The sequence below is a fragment of the Brassica rapa genome, chromosome A07 (genome assembly GCF_000309985.2).
Source record: "Brassica rapa cultivar Chiifu-401-42 chromosome A07, CAAS_Brap_v3.01, whole genome shotgun sequence".
Taxonomy (NCBI): Eukaryota; Viridiplantae; Streptophyta; class Magnoliopsida; order Brassicales; family Brassicaceae; genus Brassica; species Brassica rapa.
The window spans coordinates 7075758-7096147 of NC_024801.2; the positions used below are offsets into that span (position 1 = coordinate 7075758).

The 20390-nt window shown below is 33.4% G+C and overlaps 1 long non-coding RNA gene across 1 annotated transcript; it reads left to right on the plus strand.

The window, feature by feature from the left end:
* Nucleotides 1-17379: 17379 nt before the first annotated feature.
* LOC103838215 lies at nucleotides 17380-19803 on the plus strand. Its single transcript, XR_627081.2, has 2 exons — nucleotides 17380-19194; nucleotides 19265-19803. It is a non-coding gene; the product is annotated as an uncharacterized LOC103838215 (long non-coding RNA).
* Nucleotides 19804-20390: the final 587 nt, after the last annotated feature.

A 20390-nucleotide genomic window follows, 5' to 3' on the forward strand; every position in this document is an offset into this window, starting at 1 on the left:
GTGAAGCTCAAAAGCCACAAGATAAGGGTGGTGGATTTCTAACGCCGTAGCGAGAATTCTGGGTATGCTCCATCTCTCTAACTTTATTATTTTACTTTCTTGGGTTGTTCATAGATTGGTGAAACTGGCGGGTTATTTGATATTTGTCAGCGAATGTGAAAGCGGATCTGAGAGAAGCAGAGATAAGCTCGTTAAAGTGTTGGCAGGTATTAGATCTTGACTTCAATTACCCAAAACCTTATAACGTTTAGTTCCGAATCTGGAAGTAACTATCAGATATTCGGATTCTAATTTCTCTGGTTTCTTAGCCTATCAGAACCAGATGCTTAAATACAAGGAGAACACAGCGAGCCTAACAATTCTCTCCCAGCACTTTATCTATCTTACGTTGTAAGAGCAATCGAATCAATGACTGGAATGCCATGGGAACTCCCGATTTCAGTCCTGGGTATATTCTGTATGTTCCATTGCTAGGTGAGATCCACACTTTCTCTCCCTTTTATTTGATTATAAATTTCTGTTTAATTGTATTTGAAATCATCTTCCGAGTTATGAGAGGTCTAATGTCTCAGTCAATAGATTGTATTTGCTATCTTAACTATGTAATGAGTCTATATTCATATCTCATTACCTTTATTATAACTTATCTGGTCCTTGGTGGTGATTTTTGTTGAAATACAGATATTTACTCACTACATAACCAAAGGGGATCACTTGACCTACAATTACCTGTAAGAACATTTCCTTGTTACATTTTCAATATCACTGGCTATTATGTGAAGTAGCTGTGACACTTAAGGAAAGTAGCAGGTTTTTCAGATTATGGGCAGAACAGCCACCTCGTCCGTCTCAGCTGCCTCACATCTAGACAACTCCAACTGAAGCGGCAGCTACACATGCCTTGAACGACCTTTCGCTATCCCAGAACCAACAGTCATGTTTTCAGTTTTAACTTTGGATGTCTTATTCTTCTTTTCCTTGTTTATCTCTTTTGTGTAAGTTGCATTATACATGACGATTTTATTATGTTTAAAGATTTAAGTCTTCTGTTATGATCTAATATATATTATGAAATAGTTTAATTTATATAATTGAAGATTGCAAAATCTATAATCAAATTTGTGGCAGATGTAGCTACAGATTTGTTAGGGAATTGTTGTTAAAATTGGTAGCCACATGTCCACAGAAAATTTGTGGCTAAAGTTGTCACTAATTAGCAAAGAAACAAGTCATAGCTATATTGTTGCTATTAGCTACATAAATCGCTCTCACTAATCCGTCGCTAATTGGCTACAAATTGGAGACAGAACGAAGTTAGCGTCGGCGCTGAGGCCAAGGAATTGATCTGTCGCTATCTGTCGCTAACTTGATTTTAGCTATAGATTGTGTCTGATAGCTACAAAATAACCGGTAGCTAATTTCACAATTTCTTGTAGTGTTATCAAAGATTTTCTTGCATCTAGCATCGTCCAAATAATGTTTGGCTTTCTTTGGTTTCTTAAGATAAGGAATTTTGGTTTTATAGACTCTCTCTACAGCTTGTTTTGAAATATTAGATGGTTGAGGATCCGACTAAGTAGGGCGTCGATCAAAGTTTGTATGTCGTCAATCGACGCATTCGAAAAATTTAGGCTCCTCCTCATCCTCATTGTCTGGTTGCGGAGTTTTGGACTCTTCAACATCATTTAATCTTTCCTGTTCAGGGGATGTCGTTAAACAGTGTTCTTGAGCGTCAAACGATGCTGGCTATGGTTATGCATCTCCATCATTTTCGAGCTCAATAAATTCATCTATAGTGATGTATTTGCCTAAGTTTGGAGCTAGTTGTTTTCCACTTCTCAAGGTGACAACACTCGCAGTACGTCTTGGATTAGTGTTAGTTTTCCTTCGAAGAAATCCTTCTTCCCTTTTGAAAGAATCAACAGTTTGTGCAACCTGATTATCCAACATGTTGACGTGGTCACTTAAGGATTTAAACTTCTTTGTCAACTCGGAGTATATGGAACCTATGTTCCAATCGAAGTAGACATCCATCTTCTGCTGTCCTACAAAGACTTGATTTATCTTTGATTCTGATTTAGAACTACGTGAATTCATGTTTTCTTCTCGCTTATCAAACTACTGACTTTAAAAAGGGAACTGGTTGACATCTTCTTCTTCTTCATGCGAGGAAGTCTTAGCTTCATCAGCTGGCTGGAATCGAACTTGTCCCTCCAATAGAGCCTTAACATAATTTAAGCAAGCCCTTATTTCAACTATTTGTTCTTCATTTCCTCCTTTAACCAACCCTTTCCTTCTAAAATAAAACTTTGAGACAATCGCTAGAAATTACGTTTTCAATCAGGGTCTTAGCTTCCTCGGGGCTTGTGGTATTAAACATTTCTTCATTGGGGACATCAAGATGTGCATGATAATCCATATTGAGATATGGTTGGATTGATTTTCCTCACTTAAAAATCAACATGTTGGAAGAATCACAACTCAGATATAAGATCACGATCAGTTTGCTTGTATTTGTTTAATGCGAAAACCGGTATAACCGATTAATCGAAATTAAGCTTTAAACCATAATTGGTTACATTCTCAAACAGAAGTATGGTGGAAGGCTAGATTGGGAAGTGGAGCAGAGAGAAGAAGAGATTTTTAGTTATAAGTATTATTATTATATAATATAATATAATTATTAAATGGTGTCATAGTTCAATGGTTGAGTTACAACGTGAATGTTATATGGTTGTAGGTTTGATTCTCTCCAAGTTAAAAAATGATTTTTTTAGTTAAACACCAAAATGACGTTGTTTTAATATCAATTTAAAAAAAATGAAAACCAAATCAATAATGTTTGAAATTTGATAGTGATAATAGGTTTTCTAGCATAATGAATAGATTCTGCATGAAATTTGAATTTTATGAAAAATGAAATATATTTTTACACCGCCATATACGCTATGTATAAATTGAACACATGGTTGTTTTCTCAAAACTTCACGCATAGCAAATGGTTATAATTAAGGATGGGCACGAATCACATATCCATATTTTTGAAAGTATTAGTAATCCGATCTGTTTTGTTCAAATAATCAACTATCAGATATTCGAATTGTTGCCATTCGGATGTTCGGTGTCCTGGATATCTTGAAAATTTTATATTTTTAACTGGATATCCGATCCGATCCATAAAAATAAATTAAAAATCTAAATTAATATAAAGTAATAATTGTTTATTACAAAAATAAAAAGTTATTTACCCTTAAAAATTCTAAAAAGTAATATATAAAGTTAATAAATATAATAGTTTGTAAAATTATATAAAATATAATATTTATATTACTTAAATATATAATTCTTTAAATCTATATATATATATGTGTGTGCATATAACGGATCAGATCAAATATCCTTTTTTAATATTAATATTTTTGATTTGTTTCGTTTCATACGTATATTGCATATTAGTATTGGTTTTTCTTCATAGAGTGAAAAATATCATATTTTCTGTTATCTTTTATTTTGGTCGCACTTCAATACCTTATCAATTTTTGCATTCAGCTCTTGGATGGCATGGGTTCTAGAGATCAAAGATCGTATAAAGTATAACTCACTTTATTAATGCTCAAGAAAATAACTCAAAACTTAAGCTCAATCTCTAAACTCTTACGATCACTACAAACAGGAGTTGATCGTTCGAACATAAGACCAAGTGATGTAGTTCCTTGTAGATACCTGAGACAATGCTTCATTGCCGCTTCATGAGATACTTTCGGACTAGTCATATATCGGCTCAGAACTCCTACCGTGTACGAGAGGTCAGGTCGAGTGTGTATGAGATACCTTAAGCAGCCAATGATTCTTCTGTATCTCGTTGCATCAACATCCCTTTCTTCAATTGACTTTGACAACTTCAGACCAATCTCCATTGGTGTATGCGTCATGTTGCAATGTTTCATCCCACTCTCTTCTAAGATTTTAAGTGCATATCTCTTCTGATTTAAGCTAATGCAACCCTCTTTCTGATGAACTTCGATACCTAAATAATAACTTAGTCTTCCAAGATCACTCATATCAAATTTTGATGCCATCTCTCTCTTAAAATCTCTTATGATCTTTTCACTTGCTCCACTAACGAATAGATCGTCGACATACACAGCTATCACAAGTATGCTGTGCTCCACGGTCTTTCTATACACCGAGTGTTCCTTAGAACACTTCTCAAAGCCAAACTGAAGAAGTATGCGGTTTAACTTGTTATTCCAAGCTCTTGGCGCTTGTCTCAAGCAGTACAGAGCTTTGTTGAGTTTATAAACTTTCTTCTCACTCCCTTTTACCTCAAAGCCCTCTGGCTGTGTAACATAGACTGTCTCTTTTAATTCTCCGTGCAAGAATGCTGTTTTGACATCAAGGTGGTGCACTTCCCATCCGTTTGTGGCTGCAATGCTGATAAGCAGTCTAATAGTTTCAAGTCGTGCCACAGGAGCAAAGACTTCATCGAAGTCAATCCCATGTTGCTGTACGTACCCTTTTGCTACTAGACGTGCTTTGTACTTGTTAATGGAGCCATCTGAATTGCGTTTGATCTTGAAGATCCATCTGAGACCAATCGATTTTGCACTAACCGGTATCTCGACGAGATTCCATACTTCATTTTTCTCGATGGACTGTATTTCATCTTTGCACGCATCAGTCCACTCCTTAAGTTCTCTTGCTTCTGCGAAGGTTCTTGGCTCGTTGTTCAAGCACATCAAGAGTATCTCTCCTTCTTCTTCGGCTAACAAGACATAATCATCAAGGTACTTGGGTTGTGAAGTTTGTCTCTCGCTTCTTCTTAATGCTCTGTTTTCTTGCTCCTCCACGTCTATTGATTCTGATGTATTTGGCTCCGAGGTTTCTTGCTCAATATCCTCGCCATCTTCCTCTACTTTAGTTTCCTCATTCGCTGATATGTTTTCCCCTATTTTGCCGTGATCACCACTTGCCTCTCCTTCTGTAATGCCATGGTTTCCAAAGTCACCAGATGTGATCACAAAATCATTATAGCTTTCGGTTTCAGCATTAAGTTTCTTCCAGTTGAGGCCTTTTGTTTCATCAAACACGACGTCTCTACTCACTACTATTCTTCTTGTCTCAGCATCCAATAGTCTATAGGCTTTAGATCCTGGTTCCGTTCCCAGATGAACCAGCACTCGCGTCCTATCATCAAGTTTCTTCAGATGTATCTTATTTACTTTAGCATAACCAATGCATCCAAATACCCTAAGATGACTTATGTTTGGAAATTTTCCCCGTAAGACTTCATACGGTGTTTGATTTTGTAGTGATCGTGTTGCGATCCGGTTGATGAGGTACGTTGCATGTCGGATTGCTTCACCCCATAGGTAGTTCGGCATGTGCATGTGCTTCAGTAGACTTCTTGCCATCTCCATTAATGTTCTGTTTCTTCTCTCCACCACTCCGTTTTGTTGTGGAGTATATAGAGCGGTAAGATGTCTTTTGATCCCTGCAATGTCACAGTATGAGTTAAACTCGTGAGAGACGAACTCTCCACCTCGGTCAGTTCTGAATGTTCCTATCTTCACTCCAGTTTCTCGTTCTACTAACTCTCTGAGCCGTTTGAATTTTGGGAATGCTTCACTTTTCTCTTTAAGCAAGATTGTCCACATATATCTTGAGTGGTCATCGATGACAACAAAAATATAACGGTTCCCGGCTTGTGTACTTGGCGTTATTGGTCCGCACAGGTCTCCATGGATAAGCTCGAGTGGTTTTGTTGCTCTGTATGTCGTTGCTTGAGGGAAGGTTTGTCTTGCTTGTTTTCCAAGTAAGCATGATGGACACAGTTCTTTCTCCACATTAATGTTTGGAATCCCACTAACGAGGCCCTTTTGTATCATTGTCTTCATGGTCATCGTATTAACATGTCCAAGTCGTGAATGCCACCTATTTGATTCGCTTATCTCGCTTAAGAAGAGCTGTGAAGTATCTCTGATTCCCATTCGTACTTTGTAAAGTCTGTTCTTCGATCTGTTTGCTTTGACTAAGAGCTTGCCGTTTTGATCATGCATGGTCAAGTCATCGCCTTTCAATCTTATATCACAGCCAGATTCAGTTGCTTGGCCAAGGCTGATGATATTGCTTCTCAAGTCAGGTATAAAATACACATCCATCATCTTTCTTGCTTCACCATTCATGTTTGTGAAAGATATGGTCCCTTTACCTTTAATGTCAATCTGGGAATCATCACCAAACCTTACTTTTCCTGATATTGTTTCATCCATGCTTGAAAAATACCTTTTATCTCCCGTCATGTGATTACTAGCTCCGTTGTCTAAGTACCAGATGTCTCCAGTGTCTTTATTTGTCTCATACTTATCTGGAATGCAATTCTTCTCGTTTAGGTAAACTACTTCATGCATCATTAGCTCGTCTGCATCCTGTGTGTCGATATTTTCATTCTCGTATGCTTCTTGTAGCTTGAGGAGACGGTCCGGACAGTCACTGGCGTAATGACCCTTCTTATCACACCTGTAACAGGTCACTCTTGCCGTGTCTGTAGTTCCATTGTACCGTCCTCTGCCACGACCCCTATAGTACGAGCGTCCCCCGCGTCCTCGACCTCGCTGATTTCTGTAATCACGGTTTGATTGTGTAGATTGGGAGTCTGATGTTGCATACATTAGCTTAGTTTGATCCTCTTGTGGCTCCTCTTCTTCGGCAATACGTTCTTCATACGCCTTTAGGCGTCCTATGATGACCTCAAAACTAGTTTTATTTAGGTCTAAAACTTGTTCTAAAGACGCAACGATGTGAATGTACTTTCTCCGAGGTAAACTACTCAAGAATTTCTTCACCAATTTTGGTTCTTCTAAGCTGACACCTAGGGCTGCTGATTTTGATGCTATCTCAGAAAGTTTTCCTCCAAAATCATCAATAGATTATGTTTCTTTCATTTTCAAACGATCGAATTCACACATTAGGGTTTGTAAACGAGCTTCTTTGACTCTCTCAGCTCCAACATGCCTGGCTTTGATTGCATCCCACACTTTCTTAGCTGTATCAAGTTCTCCAACTTGTAAGATTAAAGCTTCCGGTATGGACTGGAATAGTAATGCTATCGCTAGATCATTCTTTTCTCCATCAGTTGTTTCTTCTTCAATAGCTTCCCACGCTTTATGAAGTTTGAGAGCGATTTTCATCCTAATTGCCCACACCGTATAGTTTGATGCACCAAGCATTGGACATTTGATAGTCGTAGAGCTTCCTCCTTCCTTCTCCTTCGCTGTCGTTGCAACTATCTCTCCACTCATCTCTTTAGCTTTAGCTCTGATACCAAATCTAGAGATCAAAGATCGTATAAAGTATAACTCACTTTATTAATGCTCAAGAAAATAACTCAAAACTTAAGCTCAATATCTAAACTCTTAAGCTATGCAACACACTTGCATCTTCTTATATAGAGATTTATAATTCCTAATCCTAATAGGTAGTATATCTAGATAACTCCTAAACATACTAGTATTTCTATATTCCATAACTCGGTAGGATTAGGTGGATAACTTCTAACTCAAGTTTCCTTTTCTTTCAAGCTTATCTCAACATGGGTGTCCCCGGCCAGAACCACACGTGCAAGTTGGAAAAGATAGCATGTCCCAAGAGTGAGGCGGGTTTTGGAACCCTACAGCGAGATGGATGCCTCGCGAGCCGGATCTAAGTAGCTTCGGTTTCGCGTCCTTCTTTGCCAAATAAGTATCTCAAAGCCGCGTAGTCCGTGTGCACGAACCGAATCAAAAATTACGTGTATTTTACATAGTCCTAGTTATAATGGAAAGTTGTATATGTGTTTGAAATCATTTAAATGAAACAAAGAAAAAGTTACTGAAAATATTGGTGTCAGAAGGAAGTGGCAGAGTCAGAAACGTGGGTGCATGGTATTGAAGATACTGTTTCTGCAGTCTTCCACAGTTTCTTCTGCTACGTTTATTTGTTTTTTCCTTTCTCTTTTTCTTTTTGGGGTTTTAGGTTTCATGTTGCTCTCTCTCTCTCTCTCTCTCTCTCTCTCTCTCTCTCTCTCTCTCTCTCTCTCTCTCTCTCTCTCTCTCTCTCTCTCTCTCTCTCTCTCTCTCTCTAAGATTCATCACAAACTTTTCAGAACATCTTGAGTCAATTGCTTATTATAAGCAAATTACATATAAAAAGAAAATAGCGTTTGCATTGTGTGAGAAGATTTAAATCGAAACCAATGTCTTATAAAATTTAGCTTGATGAAAATGATAAGTCATCCTTCTATCTCTCTGAGTCATAGCAAAAACCTTTTGATTTGGTGTGGTGCTTTTCCAGACCTGACAAATGTCAGGGAACAGAACTCAACTCAACTCAATGCAACCCTGTTTTTTTCTCATCACTCCTGACTCTCACACAATCATTTCTTTTTCTTTTCCTTTATTATGTTCTTTATATTTTCTTTTTCACTTAATATGTAGAAGATTTGTATTTATTGATTATTAATTTGGAAACTACAGTGAATAGCAAACTTATAAATAGAATTACGTGTACGTATATTTATAGGTAATATGAAATTTACGTGTGATTTAACCAAATAGAATGTTAATTCAACAGACAATATGCTTACATGATACCATTATAGTTATGATCTTACATGATACCATTAAACTTATGATTTCTGCACCAATCTTTTGTTTTGGTTTTTCCTTATATTTTAAGCCAATGAGTCTCTCCATTCTGCATCATAATTATAATAAGTAGATATTATTAGTTTACTTCGCAAGCAATAAATCATGTATATTTGTATGGGTGAATTTGCTGAATATTCTTAAGAGGCAAGAAAATGAAGAATATAGCCATTATACTCTAATTCAAGATGGATTGGACAATTTGCGCAAAACATGACCAAAATCTCCCTTCAGACGTGTGCGCTTGATGTTTTAATGCATAAGATAAAATTATCATACTATTTAGTATAGGCACACGAATAATTTCACTCTAACTATACTATATTTCATTTAGAATAGTATGGCAATTGATGTTGGGTACCGACGTAATGAAACACAACCAAATAAACCCTAAACCCGCTACCTAAACCCAAACTCTAAACACTAAACCCTAAACCCATACCCTAAACTCTAAACCCAAACGGTAGACTCTAAAACCCTAAACCCAAACCGTATACCCTAAACCCAAACCCTAACACAAATCTTAACCCAAACCGTAGGGAGCTACCAGAACCCTAAACCATAAACCCAAACCCCAAACACAAATTTTTAAGCCATACCCAAACGGAGCTACCTAAACCCTAAAAACCCCTAAACCCAAATTCTAAACCCTAAACCCAAACCGTAAACCCTTAACCCAAACCCTAAACCCAAATTGTAAAACCAAACCATCGCCCATAACAGAGCTACCTAAACCCTAACCTTGAAGGTCTAAACCCTAAACCCAAACCGTAGACCCTAAACCCAAACCCTAAACACAAAACCCCCTAAACCCAAACTCCAAACTCTAAACTCTAAACCCAAACCGTAAACCCTTAACCCAAACCCTAAACCCAAATTGTAAAACCAGACCATCGCCCATAACGGAGCTACATAAACCCTAATCTTGAAGGTCTAAAATATACTATATTTCATTTAGAATAGTATGGTAATTGATGATAGTTACTATATTGATGAATGGAAAAAGGAGGAAAGGAAGTAGGAATGGAGGGGAGGAGGAGGAAGGAGGAAAGATAGAAGTATGGAGGAAAGGAAGTAGGAATGGAGAGAGAGACAGAGAGAGACCGGGGAAGGGAGGGGAGGAGAGAAACCGACATAGGAGGAAACTATACTATTTTGATGGCATGTTCACCAAAGAAGAGAACTTATATGCACGCATGTCCATGTATGGGAAAAGGCTGGCATACGACTATACTATATTCAATATAGGCTTTTATCCAAACAAGCCGAACAAAATTAAACATAGGGGAAATCAGCAACTAGGTTATTACGGGCGTTAGTTTGGATTAAATGTGGAGTCTTCAACTGTATACGTTCTAACTGTAGCTTTAAGTGTGTCTTCCGTGTGACTATACTGTTTAGTGCTTTCATATAGTATATGAGATCAAACTTTTACTCTTTAACTTTTTTCAGAAAGTATGTCTTTCGTCGTTTTGCTGTTAACTCCTTCTAACCAGATCTGAAAACTAAACGGTGATTTTGATTTCAGATAACACACAAACAGATCATATTGCTTAGACACTGATGATATGTCCACGATAAATATTAATTCAAAAGACACTGTGGGAAAAGGTAAAGAGATCACAAGTAGCGGCGGCGGTGGTAGGAGAGAAAACAGTAGAGATGGTGGCAACAATGGTGGAAGAGGTGATGGTGGTGAAGAAGAAAATATGTGGTGCCCGCGTTTGTTATCAAGGGTGAAAATGCAATTAATACATAATATACACAAAATATCGTAGCCAAGGTAGTGTTATGGGTATAAACTTTATTTCTATTTTCCTTATGTATATGCGTTGCAATTCCCCTATTTGTATCTCATTGGTACTGCAAGCATCAGTCTGAAATCATGTATATTTACTGTTTTATCAGAGAAAAAAAAATTCAAAACACCAAAATAACAAATTTGGTATAATTATTTCTTTTAATGAAATTTCAAATTTATTGATCAATCAAGCATTTACAAGTAAAATAATAAGAGTTTTAACTTAGAGAATGGCTACCTATCTATTAAAAATCGCACGAGACTAAGAGAAAAGCTTTCATCATCCAAACATTTCAAACCACCTTCTTAAGAATCCCTCGAAATTTGTTATAATTTCATCTCTAATGAAACACGAAAGTTACATATTCCCACCAATTTGATGTAGGGGAATTTACCAAATATGACTCAAAACTTGATTTTAAATGCAAATTATACCCAAACTTGAATCAAATGCAAAACTAACCTAAAAGCTTTGTGAAATTATAGTCAGTCCCTTGTGACCAAACAAAAAAAACTCATTTTTACGAATATAGCCCCATAAAGTCTTCTGGGTGTTCTTAGATAATGTAAGCTATCTAGACAACGTCCAAGGAAGTTTTCTGGTATAGTTGATCTTAAATTTTTTATAAATTTAGTAAAAAATATTTTGATAAGTGAAATATTAAAATTATGTAATTATAAACAGTTTTAAATGATATAAATTAAGATATAATAAAATTGAATTGTTTTCAACATAGATGAGTGAAAGTAGTGAATCATGATATTCTTTGGCTTAGGGTTTGGCAACGTATGTTGTAGTATTGTATGTATTCTTAGGATTAGATTTTGGAAAGCTTAAATGTTTTTTTGAAAAATTATATTTTTACCTATATGTGTTTATTTCTGTGTATAGTAAACACTTTTTAATTTTAATTTTAATTTATGAAGTGTTTAGTTAGTTAATTTAATTTAGGGGTTATGTTTGGGGTCTAGACGACTTATAAGAAAGTCGTCTGTTTATTAGTATTATCGGTTTGAAGACTTCTTTGAAAGTCTTCTAACTCCCGCTAAAAATATTTAGTTTTCCGCTAAAACGTTTTTAGTTTCCCGCTAAAATATTGACGTCTTCTGGGCGATTTACAAGTAAGTCTTTTAGGAAGTTTTCTATTCAGATTTGTGTCTCTTCTATTAGAAAACTTACTTAAAAGTCTTCTGAATCGAAAATATTTAATCTTATTCAGATTTTTGTCTCTTCATATAAAGAAAAATTTACACATTCTCTCTCCTCCTCTCAAATGGCTGCAACAAATATGTATTGTTCCTCATTCTAACTTTCCAACCTCTCTCTAATCTCTTTGAACTTATAAACACTTAATTTTATATCAATTTATTGTTTTTGTCTCATGTTTTTCTTACTAATTTATCTTGTTTTTGTAGGTTTTTCATCACATGGTTCTCATCTTCCACTCCTTTAAAGGTAGATTTATTAATTATAGATATGTATTTTTGTGTGTTCTATAAAGGTAGATCTATCTAATCTTTCACTCATTTTCTCTGTTTTTAAGTCATTTGAATGTTTTTGGATATGCAGGTTTTTCAGATCTGGATTTGGATATGCAGGTTTTTTTAGATCTGGATCAGACTTTGGAAGACTTCTGGAAAGTTTTCTAAAATATAATGCGCTAGAAGTCTTCTGACGGAGTCTTCTACTATGTCTCCTTTTCATAACAGATCTGAGTGCTTTGGTTTTATGTCTGATTTTCTTTATTTGGTAACCTCCTGTTGCATAAAATTCTTACATTTTTTCCAAATTAAAACTTTCCAAACCCACTCTAATCTCTTTGACTTAAAAAACACCAGACTTTATATGATTTTCTCTCATTCTTGTCTCATGTATTTCTCACTAATCTAACTTTTTTTGTTGCAGGTTTTTAATCAGATGGTTCTCATCTTCTACTTGGATATGTATTTGGTGTGTTATGTAAAAGTATACCTATCTAATTTTCCACTAATTTTCTCTGTTTCTAAGCTATTTGAACGTTTTTTTGATATGCATGTTTTTCAGACCTGAGTTTAATATACATGTTTTTCAGATCTGGATCACACTTTGAAAATCTTATGGGAAGTCTTCTCGGAAGTCTTCTAAAATATAATGCTAAAAGTCTTCTGATGGAGTCTTCTTCTATACCAAGTGGAGTCCAAGCTTGTCGTAGAGGAATGATCTATGATAGTTTTGTTTGTGGTTTATTTTGTGATTTGCATGTGTACTCTTTTAGTTGTGATTTATTTTGTAAATTTAAAGAGATATTAATGAAAAAAATTGTTAAATATGTTCATTGTCCACAATATTATCTTGCCAAAATTACTTGACATAATTGAAGTTATTGATGCAACTTCAACAGCGAAACACAATAGCACAAAAATTAATCAAATTTATTACAACTAAGGGAGAAGAATTCTCAAAAAAAACTTAGTCATTCACAAAAGATAAAACATTACATAAGTTCAAAGATAGAAAACTTTCATTAGAAGTCTTCTCGGAAGACTTAAATTTAAAGCGGAAAATTGAAATATAAGCGGCAAATTTAAGCAGAAAAATAAAATTTAAGCGGGAAACTAAAAATTTTAAGTGAAAATTGAAATTTCAAATTTCTTGAAAGTTAAAAAGCATATCTTATGATCTAAGAAGATACATTAAACCATATTACTTGATATTCTTGAAGTTACTTAACACTTTTGAAAATTAAATAAACAGATCTTAAAGTTACTTAAAAAAATTACAAAAAACTAACGTAGAAGACTTCCATGAAAGTCTTCTCGAATTAGCTGGAAATAGTAATACACATGAATGTTGGTAAAATCATAATTAAAACCAATTAAGTTATGAATTTCATTCATGAGCCTAAATATCGACTAATATACATGAATTAACAAGAAACTGTTAAAAAATCTTTATAGTTTTAGAGAAAATGAAAGTTTATAAACATTAACGTAGAAGACTTACACGGAAGTCTTCTGGTAGTCTTCTAGGAAAGTCATCCATTAAGGTCATTTTTGCAATTGACCGAATTGTGTGAGAAATTTGACTTTTCCTAGACGACTTCGCGGTAAGTCGTCTAGAAATTTGACTTTTCCTAGACGACTTTCCGGTAAGTTGTCTAGGATAAACAAGTTAGTTTTTCAGTTGACCGGATTGTGTCATAAATTTGACTTTTCTAAGATGACTTACTTGTAAGTCGTCTAAAAGAAAAATAAGACTTTAATATTTTATTATAATTAGACGACTTCCATGTAAGTTGTTTCAGGTTACTTTTGCAATTGAAAAATAAAACTTAAATATTTAATTTTATCTGGACGACTTACATGGAAGTCTTCCGGTAAACGACTTACACGAAAGTCTTCTGTAATAACCAAGATTTGACCAGAATCTCAGAATAAATCCTAGAAGACTTCCATGTAAGTCGTCCAAATAAAATTAAATATTAAGTTATTTTTCAATTGAAAAAGTAAACTGAAACGACTTAAATGGAAGTCGTCTAATTATAATAATATATTCCAGTTTTATTTTTCTTTTGAACGTAAGTCATCCATGAGAAGTCAAATTTCTGACACAATCTGGTCAAATGCAAAATAAACTCGTTTATCCTAGACGACTTACATGGAAGTCGTCTCTGCTATTCTCGAGATTTTTTTTTAACAAACAAAAACGGACCACTTCCATATAAATCGTCTCCGAAAACACATTTAAAATTCAATTGCAAAAAGTCTTCTAAGTCTTCTGACGAACAGATCTGAAAAAAAAAACTGATTTCATAGTTTCAACCAGTGAGATAACTTGTTTAGCAAACAAAAGTCTTCTCCAAGCACCCAGAATCTCAAACAAAAGTGACCCACCAAGAATCGTAAGCTTCAATGGCTCTATAAACCATAAAAAATTTAGAATCAAAATCTTGAGTTTTTTTGGATGAATATAGAGAGAAAGTGAAAGAGATGTTGGTTTTAGTTTATAAGAATTGAGAAAGAAGGAGTGTAAATCGATTTGAAGTGCATTAAGAGCTTCAAATTGGTTTTTCATGGTTGTTGGTGTATTGATGGCAATGTCAATCTTGTAAATACTTGAAGATGATGAGGTTGAGAGAGTAAAAATGCTATTTTCAAAAGAAAATAATGGCATTTTCCTGAATAATCTGAACTTGTGGGGTGAATAGGGCACATGAAATTTTCAAAAAATCATAGGTTAGGTTTGTGTTTGACTTTGAGTTTTGAATCAATTTTGCAAATAGCCCTTTGATGTTTTGGTGTACCATTATTCATCTTACCAAATATTAAAATAATATATTATATTATCTTAATTTAATTATATGTTGATTAATATTAGTGATATTTGAGTTACAGTTAAAATAGATATTATTTTTATTTTCAGTTTTATTTCACATAACTTATATTATTTTATTATAAAATTATCGAATTTTAACAAATAAACATAAAATATAACTAGTCAACTACAAATAATAAGTGTATCAAATTATTAAAACTTAAATATTAATAATATACAATATATTTTTGGTGGAAAATTTAGTGTTGTAGTTGGAAATCCCCCTATACATTAAAAGAGAAGTCACTTTAGTGATTTCTGCTGAGGTGGCACTCATATAGAGCTTCTCAGAAAAAACGTTATAATTTCATTGGATGGTTTTTTTTGAATATTTCTTTTTCATTTATTTTAATCAATCGCTTATGTAAACAAGCCCAAAACTATTGTCGATTTTGTTAAGCCCATATATAGCTAGGGGATAATAATTATCGATTTAGTTTAGCCTTGGGTACCCGTTCGGATTCGGGTCGGGTATTTCGGATTTTCGGGTATTTCGGTATAGAGGTGTAGAACCCGTTCGGGTATTTCTGTACTTAGGGTCGGATTCGGGTATTTTTAGTTCGGATTCGGTTATTTCGGATCTGGTTCGGATATTTAGATTTTGAAAAAAAAAATTAAAATTTTCATTTCTCAAGTTTCTTATATTTAAAAATATAATTTTCAGTTAACCAATTTTTTATTTTTAATAGATTTAATAGTTAATAGATTTGGACATAACATTTTAAAACTAAAAGGCATTAATTTAGTTTTTTTTTTAATTTCGGATGTAACTTTTTGTTGATTTATTAAATAAAAAACTTGACATGCATTTTAAGTGAGTAGCAAATCATTTTTTTCGTAATTGTATGTATATCATATGAACTTAAAGTATGTGTAGTATTAATATAAATATTTTATATAAAATGAGAGATGTAAACTAAAAATATAAGGTTAATTATACATATGTTCGGTTATCTTCGGATATCCATTCGGGTTCGGGTATTATCCATTCGGGTTCGGGTATCCAATCTCTCCTTATCCAATATCTGTTCGGGTATTTTGCTACTTCGGTTCGGATTTCAGTTCGGATTTTTCGGATCGGATTCGGGTGCCACTTCGGATATCGGGTAAAGTGTCCACCCCTACTAATTAGGTTGTTTGTTTTTAATAACTTACCTTTCTAATATGGATTACTTGCGCAAGTTGAAATCATTAAATATGCAAATAACTTATTGACAAAATTTGTTTTTAATAACTTACCTTTCAAATATAGATTACTTGCGCAAGTTGAAATCATTAAATATGCAAATCACTTATTCACAATATGGATTACTTGCACAAGTTGAAATCATTAAATTTTATCGATTTAGTTTATCATTGGGAAACATTTAGAATTAAGACAAATATTAAAAACTTTCCTTATTATTCAAACGGTAAACTTGCACATGTTGATATCATATTTATTATATTGCTTACAAAATATTTTAATGTTTCTAATTAGGTTGTTTGTTTTTAATAACTTGTCTTTCTAATATGGATTACTTGCGCAAGTTAAAATCATATCATATGCAAATCATTTTTTGACAATACACATTTAATATCGATTAAGTTGAAATCATTAAATATGCAAATAACTTATTGACAAAATTTGTTTTTAATAACTTACCTTTCTAATATAGATTACTTGCGTAAGTTGAAATCATTAAATATGCAAATTACTTATCCACAACATGGATTACTTGCACAAGTTGAAATCATTAAATTTTATCGATTTAGTTTACCATTGGGCAAGATTTAGAATTAAGACAAATATTAAAAACTTTTCTTATTATTCAAACGGTAAACTTGCGCATGTTGATATCATATTTATTATATTGCTTACAAAATATTTTAATTTTTCTAATTAGGTTGTTTGTTTTTAATAACTTACCTTTCCAATACGGATTACTTGCGCAAGTTAAAATCATATCATATGCAAATCATTTTTTGACAATACACATTTAATATCGATTAAATTGAAATCATTAAATATGCAAATAACTTATTGACAAAATTTGTTTTTAATAACTTACCTTTCTAATATAGATTACTTGCACAAGTTGAAATCATTAAATATGCAAATCACTTATTCACAATATGGATTACTTGCGCAAGTTGAAATCATTAAATTTTATCGATTTAGTTTACTCTTGGGCAAGATTTAGAATTAAGACAAATATTAAAAACTTTCCTTGTTATTCAAACGGTAAACTTGCGCATGTTGATATCATAATTATTATATTGCTTACAAAATATTTTAATGTTTCTAATTAGGTTGTTTATTTTTAATAACTTACCTTTCTAATATGGATTATTTGCGCAAGTTAAAATCATATCATATGCAAATCATTTTTTGACAATACACATTTAATATATTTCTTTAAACGATTTTATTATTTATTGTGCAAAATATTAAAATCATTAATATGAGAATAAATCGACTGTATATATATAGGAGACACCCAAATTCTTAAAATACAAACATTCTCTTTTCATTCTTTAAAGTATTATTCACAAATCTCTCCTCTCATACTATTAAGGTATTACGACAATGTTGTTTGTGTGCTAAGAAAAATGTGTTTAGACGCAAAAGCTCCTCATCTTTAGAACCCTGAACTCAACTCTTTGTGTCTTGTCTCCAAAAAGCATATCTGTTCTATCTTTTCCATGTGTTGAGTACTGGTAACGACAATATGGTCTTCCTTTTTTATATGTAGACCAGGTCGTGAGAGTGATAGTGATACAGAAAACCTTGATTGAACATGCTGTGAATCTTCGCCAAGTTAAAGCAGTTCTAGAAGAGGTTCTTTAGTACTTTCTCTCTCTTTGTTGAATATTGTCCGGGAAAGTATTACATAGTATCATTTAGTAATACTATCTTATATCATTTTTTTGTTGAATATACTATCTTATAAGTAAGCTAGCATTATACCTTTTTTATTTAATTCATGAGATCATTTTCTCACCACTACTAGAAAACATCAATTTAGAAACTGAGATTGCAACTATCACTAGTAGTTGCAAAATTTTGTAACTCATTTCAAACCATTTTACCACTATTTTGCAATTACCATAAATATGTCATAAATCAGTTGCAAATGTGTGACTCGTACAAGTAATTGCAAGTTAGTTGCTGTTTTTGGCACGTTTTTGCAACTAGATCGATTGGTAGCTAACACATTAGCAGTATTGTAACTATTTTGAAACTATTAGAGTAATTGCAAATATGTAGTTAAAAACAAGTTGCAAAATAGAATAAAAGTTGTAATTGCAAATTTGTTGCAAAAATTTTGCAACCCAATTGTCACTACCATCGTGAAATTTTATATGGATAAATTTTAAAACACTTACAAGTAAAACTTCGAATTCTACATTTAATGTGTATAATACCATTTCTAAATTGATTATAAATAACCTAGAAATTTAGGTTAACTTGCCACTGTTTTGCAACTAACAGTTATTTTCTAACTGATTTGTAACTCTTTAATATATCATAGTCGCAATATAGTTGCGAATAGTATCATTATTTAAAATTTCACAAGTTTATGCACTAATTATTTATTAGCATTACTTAATAATCTAACATACCAAAATAGTATACCTTGAATCAATTTGAGTCATTTTCATACATTTTGGATATTAAAAAAAAACACAACCAACATATTTTGTATTGATTTCATGTGTGTTCATTTTCAATTTGTATTGTAAATTATAAGCACATAGCCTGTTTAAATATATATTTTGTATTTAAAGAAGATATTTCCGAACTACCCCATTATAAAATGGTTGTAAGTTACTTTAAGGTTAAGTTACCACTATTTTGTCACTAACAGTTGTAAAATAGTCATAAGATAAAATGATTTGCATAAAATGATTTTAAAATGATTTGACCAAAAAAATGCATATGATTTGCAAAAATTATTTTAAATGATATTAAGCTTTAGGGTGTGATTTATTACTATTTTGTTACAAAAATTAACAGACAAACATTTGTATATAAATAATAACATTTAAATAAATGATTGCGTTCAAAAATAAATAAAAATAAATAAATGATGTTTTAGGGTGTAGAGTATATTTAGCGACTAATTTGTTACCGAAAATGTGATCCAGTTGCAACTTAGTAGCAACATCTACCGAGTAAAAAAATTTATTGGTTAACGCATAATCACGTGGATCACAATCTCCACCGTTGATAAAATTAGATCTAACGGATCAATATCTTCTCGGTTTCTTCCCTTTTTCTCTTCCTTCTCTGCAAGACTGCAACATTAATTTTTTTTTCTCAAAGATCTTTATCTTCTCTCTTTGTCACCCGTCTTAGCTTCCTCAGCAATGTAGTTTACTTCTAGTCCTAATCAATTCAAAATTTGTTTATAATAACTCAATCTTTTTTGTTTTGGACAGATCTGTTTAACTAGCGGAGGGAGAACGATGACGTTATACATTAATCCCACCGTCACAACGGCAGCTCAATCTCACCGTCGGACGAGACTTGTTACCCCCTCCTGGTTTTCTGTCAAGGCGTCTTGCTGACCCACTGCTGCATCTTGGACCTGTCTCGATGCCATCTCAGAGCAAGCTCTAGGACTCCGCCGCTGCATTTCCGGAGCTCTACAATTCCGCCGCTGCATTTCCGGTCAAACTCTACAACTCTGCCGATGCGTTTCTTGTCCAGATCTTTGACTCCGCCACTGCATCTCCGGTTATTATCCAGACAAGCACAAACATTTGAAGAAATGCAAGAACAACTACAAGCTCATCAACACAAGATTGAAGAACAAGAGACGACTAGATGCTGATTAGTGATTACCATCAATTCTATTAGTTGTATAGATTTTAAGCTTTTTAATATCTAAAGCAGATTTTAACGATTAATGTTTATATATTTTTGAAGTTTTAATTATACATTGTCATAAATCAATTCAAAAATTATTATTTTAATTTTTATATAAAATTTAATAATTATATATATACTGTAGTCTTTCATTAGTTACAGATAATTGTGACTACGGGTAAACAGTGTAGTTGTATCCTAGTGGCAAAAGTTTTGCAACTACACTGTCACTCTGTTTGCTTGCGACTCCATTGCCACTTAACATGTGAGGGCTGTACAAATTTCTCGACTATATTTTACGTCACAAAGTAGTTACAAATCTGTGACTAATAAAAGAGTTGCAAATTAGTTGCTCTTTTCTAACAGTTTTGCAACCAAAACAATTTGCGACGAGCTATTTTCAACTATAAGTCCTAGTAGCAAAATCGTCTTAAAAACCTTATTTGTGACTACATTGCAACTATTTGTACAGTTACAAAAAATGTGTTTTCTTGTAGTGCACAGCAGAGAACCTTTTGGAATGGCGCAGGGAGGAAATTTCTCAGGGATATACAAGAAGGTTCAACTGAAGCCGCTGAAGTGGGATGATGAAGGCGAAGAATAAAGACCTGTAGAGGCCCTTATGATTCTTAAATACAGCGGTGTTCTAACTCACGCTGGTAGAAAACAGGTGTTTACATACTCTACCGAATCCTC